Raw genomic sequence first — 11876 nt, forward strand, 5'->3', positions numbered from 1 at the left:
CTTTAGCAAAGAATTAGAGTTCATGAAAAGGTATCAAACAGAAATCCAGAAGATTAGAAATTATATTGAAATATGGGCAACAAAAGTAATTAGTGTGAGAACACAGTGTCAGAACTAAAAGATAATGCTGATGTAGATGACCATAAATTCCAAGAAACCTTAAAATCAAGAACAGAAAATGAAAAAGATCACAGCAGCTGGCTCAGAGTGCAAATACGTTATTCTAAGATTAATTAGCATTAGTGAAAAATCAGAAGACAGGATAAATGCCATAAAAAACATTTTTAGAAAAATAATAGCAGAAAATTTTCCAAAAATGAAGAAAAATTAAGGGTGGATGAGAGGAATCAACAGTAAGAAAGCAACACAATGACAAGAATAAGTCAATGTCTTTCAGTAATAACTTCAAATGTGAATGGTTTCTATTCCCTAATCAAGACATAGATTGGCAGACTGGATCAAACATAACTCAACATTATGCTGTATATAGTAAACATTTAATCCCAAAAGAATTTTATAGACTAAAAATCAAAGAACAGAAGACAGTATTCTATGAAATGTGAATCTGAAAACTAGCGGGAATGGCTATCCTATTTTCAGACAAAGTAGACTTCAAACCAAAACTCATCAATGGAGAAAAAGAAGGTCATTACATATTGGTTAAGGGAAAATATTATAATTATAAACATATATGCACAGAACACCAGTGCACCCAGCTTCATAAAACAAACACTTTTGGCTATAAAAGATCAGGTAAATATTATCAAAATTATATTAAACTAGAGAAAAAACATCAAAAATAGAAATATCAGAGTTGAACCAAACCTGTCAACAAATGGACTTAATAAATATCTACAAGAGTGTTCCACCTAACAAGAGAATACACATTATTCTCAGTAGTGCACAGAATTTTCTACAAAATAGATCCAATACTGGCCAATAAAATATGTTTAAGGAAAGATGAAGGAATTGGAATTATATTATGTATATTGTCATATCATAATGCAATGAAACTAGAAATCAAGGGCAAAAGAAACCAGAGAAATTATGCAAACAAATGGTGTTTAAACTATATATGCTTGAATAATCAATGGGTCACAGAAGAAATTAGATAGTTCTTAGAATCTAATAATAATGCTGCCACAACATACCAGAACCTTCAGAAAACAAAAAGGAGTTCTAAATTGGAAATTTATATTTGTGAATGTCCATATCGGAAAAACAGAGTGACTTCAAATAACTCAGCAATACACCTCAAAGTACTAGTAAAACAAGAACAGTCCAAATTCAAGGAAAGAAATTACAAAGCTCAAAGGATAAATTAATGTGATAACACCCCCCAATAAAATAGGGGCTATACAATATTTTATAAAACATATATAATCAAAAAATAAAGACAGATGCATGTAGGAGACTAGAGAAGCAAGGAAACAGATCTCCAAATCTCCCCAATTCTTCCAAGGCAGAGCATGGAGTCACAAAGGGAGAAGAAAATACATATAGAAATCTTTGAAAATGTCTTAGAATGAATAAAAAACAGATTTAGTTCAAAAAGGAAATGAATCAAAAGTTCACAGCAATTTCACTCAATACGCCCAAGGTGAATTCCAGAAAATAGGTAAAAAACTGGATGAGCTAACCTAAACAGTTGAAAATTTGAATGATAGATTCAACAAGGGAATGGAATCCCCAAAATAAATCTCAGACAGAAATCCTGAAACAAAAAGATAAATCTCAGACAGAAATCCTGAAACAAAAAGCTATAGAATTCATACATTCAGAAATGACCAATCTGTACACACAATGTCTTTTCTGTTTTTTTTTTTTTTTTTTTTTTTTGGTACTGGGAATAGAACTCGGGACCTTGTGCTTGTAAGGCAGGTGCGGTGCCAGAGCTAAATCCCTGGCCCTCCTCAGTCTATTTTTAGTTTAGTTTAGTACATTCTGAGATAAGTGGTCTAGATTCAATTTTCTGCATGTGCACAGCCAGTTTTCCCAGTGCCACTTGTTGAAGGTTACATTATGTATTTGGACCCTGTGTCAAATATCAGAGGACTGAATGTATCTGTGGTTGTCCCTGAATCCTCCAAACTGTTCAAATATTCTGTATTTGTTTTTGTGCCTATACCATGCTGTTTTTATCACCATACCTTTGTAAAATAACTTGAAGTCTGTGATTGTGGTACTTCTCTTCACTTTTGTTGCCCAGAATTGCTTTTGCTATTTTGGATCTCTTCCATTTCCATATGAATTTTAGAACTGTTTTCTCTAATTCTGTGAGGAATTCTATTGGTATTTTGATTGGGATTGTGTTAAATCTGTATATCAGCTTTGGGAATATGCCCATTTTGACAATATTTTCTTTGCCTACCAAGGAACAGGGGATATCATTCCATTTTCTTATGAGCTTTTGATCTCTTTATTCAGAGTACTGTAGTTTTTTGCTTGTAAAGCAGAAACAATCTGCTAGAAGATAGGTAAAACTCTTGGAGACATGGGTAGGCAAGGACTTTCTGAACAGAACCTCAATTGCACAAAAGATAACATCAACAATCAACAATGGGATTATTTGAACTGTAAAAGCTTTTGCACAGGAAAGGAAACAATCAACAGAGTGAAGAGACAACTTACAGAATGGGAAAACCTTTTTGCCAATTATTCATTTGTTAGGACTAATATCTAGAATAGATAAAGAACTCAAAAGCATTAGTGTTTTCTGCAAAGACCTAATCAAAAAATGGGCAACTGAAGTGAATAGATATGTTTCACAAGTATAAATGGACAATATATACATTTAAAAATGTTCAACATCCTTATCTACTAGAGACATGAAAATTAAAACAATTTCAAAACAAAACAAACTTTTTAAAGTGAGCTGTCATAATAGCTCTGTAATATCTAAATCCAATCATAATATCAAATATTATGTCAATATTATATCATAGATATCATAATATCTAGATCCAATGGTCTATATCATTCTAATAATGTATGCTGGCTTTTAGAAATTTCCTTTTGGGTTTAAAGGTTTGAAAGTTATATTTCTGAAAAACAGAGTTGTGGTTGACTAAAAGTAATACTCCTCTCATGGAGAGATGGGGTCAGTTTCTTTTTCCTTATGTCTGGGTGGACTTTTTACACATCTGACCAGAATGTGATAGTGCATTACAAAATGGTTGCCTAGACAAAAACTCATTCTCATAGAAATCCTGCTCTCTCAGTACAAAGTTCATTTAAGAGCCATGATATATCCCCAAACAGTACTTCTAATGACTGAGAATTTTGTCTATAGTGTAAAACTAAAACATAAAGGACAATTTTCAGAAATTTCTTTGCAATTCAAGGAAAATGGTGATAATAGTATAGATGGGGTTAACATAAGCTAAACATAACATAGGTAAGTCAAAGAAAAGTACACAAATACCCTTTAACTAAGGACATAAACAAGAAAAATACATTGTCTATAGTTGTTTTATTTCTTTTCATTCTTGTCAAAATCCTCATTTCAAAGGATTGCAATATTAAAAGAATCTTTAATATAGGAGATTAACACTCATTTCCTGTTCTGGGCTTCTAAGTCATATATTATGATGGTCAAATATTCACAGAAGTTTTGGGAGATGACTCTAGGATCATGACAGTTACCAATCGAGTGAATTAATTTTGTTTCTGTTTTTGTTTTTTGTTTTTTTGGTACCGGGGATCGAACTCGGGTCCTTGTGTTTGTGAGGCAGGAAGTGGAACCACTGAGCTAAATCCCTGGCCAGAGTGAATTTATTTTTAAAAAATTGATTAGTACATTCTTGTTTTATAGAATAATTGATTTTATTCAACATGATGGTCTCGTCCATTTCCTTACAAATGACATAATTTTGTACTGCTTTATGGCTGACCAATAGTCCATTGTGTATATATACCACACTTTCTTTATCTATTCATCTGTCGACAAGCAATTAGGCTGTTTCATAGTTTAGCTGTTGTGAATTGTGTCCCAGTAAGCATGGGTATGTAGGTGTCACTGTAATATGAAGCCTTTAATTATTTCAGCAATATGCTGTGCAGTGGCATTGATAGACAAAATGGTTCCTAGTTTTAGGTTTTTGAAGATGCTACATACTAATTTCCATGGTGGCTAAACTAGTATATTTCCTTATCAACAGTGTAGAAGGGTTACTTTTCTACCCACATCCTCCCCAGAATTTATATTTTGTATTTTTTTTTTTTTTTTTGTACCTGGGATCGAACTCAGGTCCTTGCTCTTGCGAGGCAGGAGGCAGAATATATTTTGTATTCTTGAGAATAACCATTCTGACTAGATATGGAACCTCAATGTAGTTTTGATTTGCATTTTCCAAATGGCTAAGTATGCTGCATATTTTCTCATATATTTATTAGCTTTATTTTTGCTTCTTTTGAGAAGTGTCTATTCATTGGCTCATTTATTCATTGGATTATCTTTTTTTGGTGTTGTTACTGATATATTCTAGATACTAATTATCTATCAGACATTTTCACTTATTCTGTAGCCCGTTTCTTCACTCTGTTGACTGTTTCCTTTGCTGTACAAAAGGTTTTTAATTTGCTGTACTCCCAGTTGCTGATTCTTGGTATTATCATCTGTGTTACTGGAATCCTCTTCAGGAAGTCTTTGCCTGTGCTTATGTTTTCAAACGTTTCCTCTCTATTCACTTCTAGCTATTTCATTGTTTCAGACTGTAGTTTCATATGATCACTTTTGAATGATTTTTGTACAGAGAAATAAGGATCTATTTTAGACTTCTACATATGCTTCATATGGATACCCTGTTTTCTCATCACCATTAAGTGGGCTGTTTTTATTAGTACATGTTTGCAGTACAAAATGTTTAAATTCCTTGTGTGGAGTTGGTACATGTACATAATACACCATAATTCATTTTTTTCATCTCTTTTATCATCCCTCCCTTGTTCCATTTCTTGGTTCTCTTCCCCTTTGAGGAAGATCTATCTCCCTATTTCCTATTATCTTTCATTTTGTTCATTATTTATAATTTAGGTTTCTGATATTGAAGCTTGTGAGTCTGATTTATTTCCCTTAACATTAGTCTCAAGCTACATCCCTTTTCTTACAAATGACTTAAGCTTATCTTTTAAAGGGCCTGTAGGGGCCAGGGAGTTAGCTCAGTGGTTCCACCACCTGCCTTGCAAACACAAGGACCCGAGTTTGATCTCTGGTACCAAAGGAAAAAAAAAATTGTACCTTTTAAAGGGCCTGCCTTCTTCAGTATATGCTTTTGGTCCTTCTATCAAGAATCAGGTGGTTGTAAATGCATGGGTTTGTTTCTGTGTTCTCTATTCTATTCCGCTGGTATACCATGCTGTTTTTGTTACTGTAGGTTTGTAGTACATTTTGAAATTAGATAGTGTGATGTCTTCAGCATTGCTCTTTTTGTTAATTATTGTTTTGGCAGTCCTGGGTCATTTGCACTTTCACACAAACTTTTGGACTTCTTTCTAGTTCTGTGAAGAATGCAATTTGTATTTTGAAGGGGATTGCATTGAATCTATAGATCACTTTCAGTAATATGGGTACTTCAATATTAATTCTGCCAATTCATGAACATAGCAGGTATTATTTCTATCCTCTAATGTCTTCTCCAGTGTCTTCAGTATTCCATATTTTTCATTGTGGAGTTGTTTTTTTTGTTTGTTTGTTTGGTTGTTTTTACTTTCTTGGTTAGGTTTCTTCCCAGAATATTTTTAATTTTTGTTTTATTACTTAATTTTGAAACATGTTCCTGCTGTGCAGGTTAGACTGACCTTGAATTCACTGTAATGCAGGCTGACCTCAGGGGGAAAACACCAAACATCCACAAGTTAAAGGAGGAGAGGTTTATTTTGGCTCACAGTTTGTAGAGGTTTCAGCCCATAGTCAGCTGGCTCCAAGGCCGGGTGGCATAGAAGAGGGGATGGCAGAAGACACAACTTATGATGTGGCAGGGGGAAGCAAAGAGAGAGAGAGAAAGAGAGAGAGAGAGAGAGACACACACACACACACACACACACACACACACACACACACCCTTCCAGGCCATGCCCTAAGTGACCCACCTCCTCTCAACATACATTTAACTTTAAACTCATTAGTGGACTAAACCACTGATGATGAGTGTCACACAGTCCTGGTCCAATCATCTTCCAAAAGCTTCATATATAAAACATACTGCCTCAGTCTCGAGTGCAGGGACTGTAGGTATGCATTCACCAAGCCCAGCTCCTAGGTATTTTTAAAAAAGTTAAAATGAGTGGAATGATTTTCCTGATTTGTTTTTCAGTGGGTTTATTATTGATGTATAGGAAAGCTATCTATTTTTGCATTTTTTTTCTTATCCTGCCACTTGGCTGAATTTTTTTCCAGATTCAAAAGTGTTCTGGTAGTTGTTTTCAGGGTCTTCTATTTGTAAATAGGGATATTTGGACTTCTTTCCTATTTCTATCTTTTGTCTTTCTCTTCCCTAACTGCTCTGGCTAAAACTTCAAGTACTGTATTGAACTGGAGTGTTAAGAATGGATAACCTTGTGTTGTTCTTAATTTTAAAGAAAATGCTTTCATTATTTCCTGATATGCAGTATGATATTAGTTAAGGGTGTGTTATAGATAGTTTTTATTAAATTGTGGAAAGATCCTTCTATATCTAGTTTCTTCAGGTTTTTATCAGGAAACACCATTGAATTTTGTCAGATGCTTTTTATCCATTTTTGATATGTTCATGTAATTTCATCCTTGATATTTATTGACTTACAGATGTTGAACCATCCTTGTCTCCTTGGGATGAAATCAACTTGGTCATGGCACATGAACTTTTTCATGTGTTGCTGAATTCTACTTGTAAATATTGAGGAATTTGGACTTATGTTCATCAAAGATATTTGTCTGTAGGTTTTTGTTTTTGATGAGTCTTTATAATTTTTTGGTGTCAGGGTGATACTGGCTTTGTGGAGTCATTTTGGAATCTATTTGTATTTCATGGAGTAGTTTAAAAGAGTACTTGTGTTACTTCTTTAAAGGTCTGGTAAAATTCAGCAGTAAATTCATTTGGTCTCGGGTTTTTGTTGAGAGGCTTTTATTACTGTGTAAATCTTACTATTTGTTATTCATCTGTTTAGATTTTTAAATATTCTCTTGGTTCAATTTTGATAGATTGTATACATGTAAAAACTACTTCTTACAGGTTCCCCAATTATTGGAATATGTATTTTCAAAATAGATTCTAAAAATTCTTTGTAATCTGATTTTTAAAAATTTGGGTCTTTTCTCTTTTCAATTAGTTTAACTTAGGATTTGTCAATCTTATTTATCTTTTTAAAGATTCAGTGGGTCTATATAGTGCTGTAGTTAAACTGTGATATTTCTTTGGTAATTTTTTGTGGGGTCTGGATGACCTATCAATGAGAGTGAGGTATTGAAGTCATTCCTTCATCCATAATTATATAGGATGACTTTTTAATATCCAAATTATTTAAAAATGGCTTGATCCCTTAAGATGTCAATCACTTTCAAAACAACTAAAGGGATGATTCCCTATTTTGCAGAAAACAGTAAGCAAAGAACTTAAATCAATTGATGATAGCACATAGACATTTTCTATGATGTACAAGATTTTACAAAGGTAAAGTTGCTTATCTAAGACCTTACTGATGAGAAATCAAGGAGAAAAGGCTAGGAATCAAGTTGTAGTCATGTTTACCCTAACCCATCTGTTTCAATATACTGAGCTGCTTTTATAGAGGCACACATGAGACAAGAACATGTAAAAAAAATGCAACTTCAAACATGTAAGCTGGTGAGCTCAATCTAGAATGCTGAGTGTGTAGTTTAAGTAATTGATTCAAGCATCTAAGGACATGGTATATGCTTATTATTATTTTTTTTTTTGACTGCCCAACTGATTTTAGGACTCTAAAGTTGAAGGAACCATAGCAAAACCTTTTTTTCCACATTGTAGTCTCTGTTTTATCTGGGATACATATTTTGCTGGCCACACATTAGGTTCTACAAGTGCTTGAAAAGAAATCTCAAATAAAGAACGAAGGCCCAAGGTTGGTTTTCTAGAGATGTGTTGAGCATATTTTTCTCTTATTTATTCACTTTGAAATGGCACACCTTTCAAAGCTTATGCAACAAAAGCTGTTAGGAAAAAAAATGGGGGGGGGCTAAAACAAATGCAACAGGACAGGTTTATTTTGGAACAAACCTGAGAGAGCCCATCCATCTATTAGGCCAGACTGGTAACTCTTGTGCAGACTATATTTTATAGGGTCATGAGCATAAACAGGGGCTGTGAAAGAAAAAGGTGAAATTGGGACTTTCAAGGGTGAGAGTTTAGTGAAAAGGAGTTGTGGCTACCTGCCAAGAACAAAGCCTGACAAAGTGCAGGGAGTGGTGGTTGGTGGACAAGAGCAGGGCTGAATAATGATAGGAGTTATGGGGGGGTTATAATCACTGGGTCTTATTAATCTATGATTATACATCTTTAGCAGGTATAAAAGTATAGCAGGATGGAAGAGGCCCAAAGTGGTCTCTGGTCAGCCCAAGATGGCAGCAGTCAGATTCCTTTAATAGCCTTATACAAGAAAAGGTAAATTCATGACTATATATACTAGAACAAAGACGTATTAGAAGTGAGGTGTGTATTTGTGGACTAGAAACTTAGAAATGCCAAGTATTTTATCACTGAAGAGCTGTAGGATTTCCAAAGTCAACATAAGCCACAAGGTTAGCTGCAGAGCCAGATCAACTTTGGATCCAACACCCAAGATCAAGGCCATTTACTGATAAGAGCAGACCTTGAATGGTATTTATCAAGGTCGTTTATTTCAAGCCACTAAAGCTATTTGGGACATCAGCTTCAGACTACACTTGTAACTTTGAACCTTTGTGTATTTTATTTCTTCTGCTTCTGTTGAAGCAATTTTTTATTCTTAGGCTTATAAACTTTAGTCAAATGGCATTTTCAAAAAACCTAATTCTACTTAATAATTCTCATGCCACCTTTTTCTGCAGAAGACCTCTACTGATTTGGCTCAAAGACTAACTTTATGACTAGAGACAGAAAAAAAGTAAGTAGCTTTAAGAGAGAGACAATGTGGAATTTTAAGAAGCATCTAGTCTCCAAATAGGAGTAAGGAGTCTAGACACAACAGTATATGCCTGGGAGTATGGTATGGAGCAAGGTGAACAAAGGAAAATCCCTAGGCATGGGCAGCTAGAAAGACTTTTGAAAAGAGAAAAACTGAGTATTCTACTGAGTACTTGTTTGTATTGCTATAATATTTCTCTCTCCTTCCTTTGTAACCTCCTTTTGTTAAAGCTGAATGTTAATAGGTCTTCAAATGAAAAGCAGGCACACAAGGGACAATGGGATAATCATTCATAGGTCAAGCCAGATGAATTAAATAGGCAAGAATGCTCATGCAAATGAAATCTGCTGGGAATGTGGAATAATGTTGCAAAGGGCATTTGACTTCCACACTACATAAAATGTAATTTGGAGTAAGTTTAATCTAGAAATAAGAAGAAAAGGAAACTATTGGTACTCCTGGTAGAAACATCTGTTGTCTGCCTCCGTCTCTGCCTCTCTTGGCAATACATAAGTATCTCTACATAACTTTTTACTTTTCTCAGTCTTGGAAGACATTATTAGCTTCTATTTCGTTATACAAATAAATACTCCAGAGTACTGAGTAGCTTTTCCAGAGCTACGCAAGAATGAGTGGCAAAACTAGGAGTTAACAGATTAGTTTGACTCCAGAGCAATGTTTATTCCACCAGGCTACACAGAATTGAAATACATGGCTGTAATGGGGGTTGAGGCTCCTCTAGTGACTTATGACCTTCAAAGCTGTTTGTCAGATACTAGTGACTCTAACTATATATTGGCCTATAATTCAGATCTCTAAATAAATAAGCAGGATAATTCAAAGGAATTAACTATTTTGCTATATCATCAGTTTCATTTTATTTTCCAACATTCATTGGTTCTTTACCAGAATTTGTTTTCTTGGGTGAATTTGCTCCAGAAAATGCTTCTGTACTTTTAACAGAAATTGAAGAAATTAGGGCCAGGGATTTAGCTCAGTGGTTTGGTGGCCTGCCTCGCAAGTGCAAGGACCCGAGTTCGATCCCCGGTACCACAAAAAAAAAATTGAAGAAATTAGAAACTAAGTATAATGAAAATATAAGAAATCATTCAGGAATGGGGATGTAGCCCAATGGCACCATGCCTGCCTGACAAGCACAAAGTCCTGAGTTCGATCCCTGGTAGGGGGCAGGGGGAAAAATCATTCATTATTGACAAATGAAGGGTAAGGGAGAAGAGGACATGGAATTACTGGAAAAATAAGCTAGATGTCAATTAATGCATACGAGATTAGATATTCATCACAATTGTGAGCAAATGAAAATTAAGATTAAGGGTCACAAGAAAAATTTGGGGTTTAGGTAAGAAAGAAGATATTTTAAAAGACTATGGCTACAACTGACAGTTGAGAGTGATAGAAATTCGAGTTCAATTCTGGGAGAACTGGTTCAAGGGTGGATAGCTGAGGCAATTCAAGCATTTATGCAAATCACTTTCCAGGGAAATGTGGGCTCAGACTCTATTGAGGAGCAAGATAAGGAAAATACAGACATCAGAAGTGCTGGAACATTCAAGGTCAAAATTAATTCTTAAATCCCTCAGTTTGGAAAGAATGGGAGATGGGAGAGAAGGGGAGAGAAGAGACAGCATTTTAGAAAATCAATGGCTATAGATTATGAACAGCCAGAAAAAATGGTATTGCCCTAAATTAAGAGTTAGAATGTGACAAAGTGTCAGAGACTTTTGAAGTTTTTAATGCTAAAAAAAACCTAAGAGAAATGAATAATCATGATACATGGGTATTCAATGGTACCCAGATGACAAAAGATAATTCACACTGAGTTCTGGGATGGGGGGAGAAAAAGAGAATTGAGTGAACATAATGAAATCAAGTGGAAGTCTAAAATAGCAAGTTAACAAATAAGAGATCAAGAATTGAGAAAAAAAAATAGTAGATGGGTAAACCACCAGGATGGTAATGGGGAAAAGGCAGTAGATTTAAAAATTATGCATTGTTTTATATAATTCCCATTACCTATAGTAAGAATTAGAAAGGAATAGAGTTAAAAGGTTACTAGATGGTAAATTAAGTCACATGTCATACCCAGACCTGCCTCAAAAGCCCTATACTGCATCATCATTAACCTTTTTGTGTTAATGACTATTAACATTTTTTGAAGAATGTTTATTTTAGTATGTATTTAAAAAGAAGTATTTTCTATATAGTCAAAAAATCATGTATCATAAATCAGTTTTCCATGTCTTGTCCATATGTTACAAGTTGCCCTCCAGATGTCATGTACAGCTTATCTGTCCATAAAGTGTCCAACCCAAGTCTTCCCACTCTGGCCACACCTTACCGCTCCTTCATTTTAGAAGCTTTTTCATGACACTGAGTCACCTGTCCTGTAAAGCATATCATGCTCTGGATTTGTGTGACTGCCTCTTTATGGCAACTTATTCTTTTATGAATTTCCTGTAAACTGAAAATTTCAGCTAAAGACTCATAGATTCAAGTTAAACTTTTTGGTAGAGAATAGCAAAGGTGATATGTATGCACCACAGGTTATGTATAAGGATACAGTAATACTTGGCTATTCCACCATTATGAATGCTAAGTTTGGTCAACGAATTAGGATGACTATAACATATTCTTCACTGCAAAATTTAATTTTCAGTTCTCCTCTGCCATTGTCTAGCTACGGTTTTCACCTTGTACTACGAATGGAATCATTATATATATATATTGGAATCATT

This window comes from Fukomys damarensis, unplaced genomic scaffold (genome assembly GCF_012274545.1).
Source record: "Fukomys damarensis isolate Sample0158 unplaced genomic scaffold, DMR_v1.0_HiC HiC_scaffold_5, whole genome shotgun sequence".
NCBI classification, from domain to species: Eukaryota; Metazoa; Chordata; class Mammalia; order Rodentia; family Bathyergidae; genus Fukomys; species Fukomys damarensis.